Here is a 1,005-nt window from a genome sequence, read left to right as displayed (position 1 = left end):
TTTGCAAATGTCTTTGAGGTCTGCTTAATAAAAGAAAGCTGGAATCTCATGTCTGCTTCTGTTTTTTCTTTTTAATTGAAGTAAATATAGAAAATCTGGATATACAGTTATGTGATTTGGAAAAGAGTATTTTAATTGCCCTTTCAAATAACTGGATATTCTTAAATACTTTGATAAAACTTGACAGATGATGGTTTCTTAATGGCTCATTGCGATGTGGAGTCTGAAACCATATCAACAAACATTTTGTACTCTGTTACATTATAATCCATTGATCTATTTTGCACTTTGGATGGATCTTTTTCCTATGTATGGACATCATCCATTGGCTATTTGGAAAATATTGGTTCACCGAGTTGTACAGAACTTCCAAGTATTGATACTTTTTTTCATACAATATTAAAAAATCACTATCATTAATATCACCACTGTGATGTCATTAGAAAATTCTTTAAGTACTAAGTAGCTTTCAAGCTAATGGTGGCAGATACATGTTTTCCTATATTCTAATTTTTGCTTGAAGGCTCAACTTTATCATTAGTAACAAATACTGTTCCTCAAAATGATAATCACACTTCATTCTTTTTTGAGAATGTGTCTGCCAAATATCCAAATCTGAATAATCATAGTTTGTCTGCTAGTTGATCTTTCAACTAAAAATGATGCTTCATGAATGAAGTGGCTAGCTCGGCTTGCAGCTCATACAACTGCACCTGTACTTCACGAGACAAGCCTCCATGGACTTCCCATTTCATTACATAAAATATAAAAAGCTGTATACTTAAGAATTGAGGTTTAATACAATTTTTACTGTAGCAAATTTTAAGTCATTCTTAAGTCAAACTGGCTTTTTAAACTAAAAAAAAAAAAAACATTTCTAGTGCAAGTGTGTGGCAGCGAAGAATACAATGACTACTAGTACAGTTTGATGCCTTGCCCTGATTTGTAACAAGGCACCAGCAGTTCTATCATTCTTGCTTTTGCATTGTTCACACAGTAGAAAAG

The sequence above is a fragment of the Galeopterus variegatus genome, unplaced genomic scaffold (genome assembly GCF_000696425.1).
Source record: "Galeopterus variegatus unplaced genomic scaffold, G_variegatus-3.0.2 Scaffold852, whole genome shotgun sequence".
NCBI classification, from domain to species: domain Eukaryota; kingdom Metazoa; phylum Chordata; class Mammalia; order Dermoptera; family Cynocephalidae; genus Galeopterus; species Galeopterus variegatus.
This window is presented reverse-complemented; position numbering follows the sequence as displayed.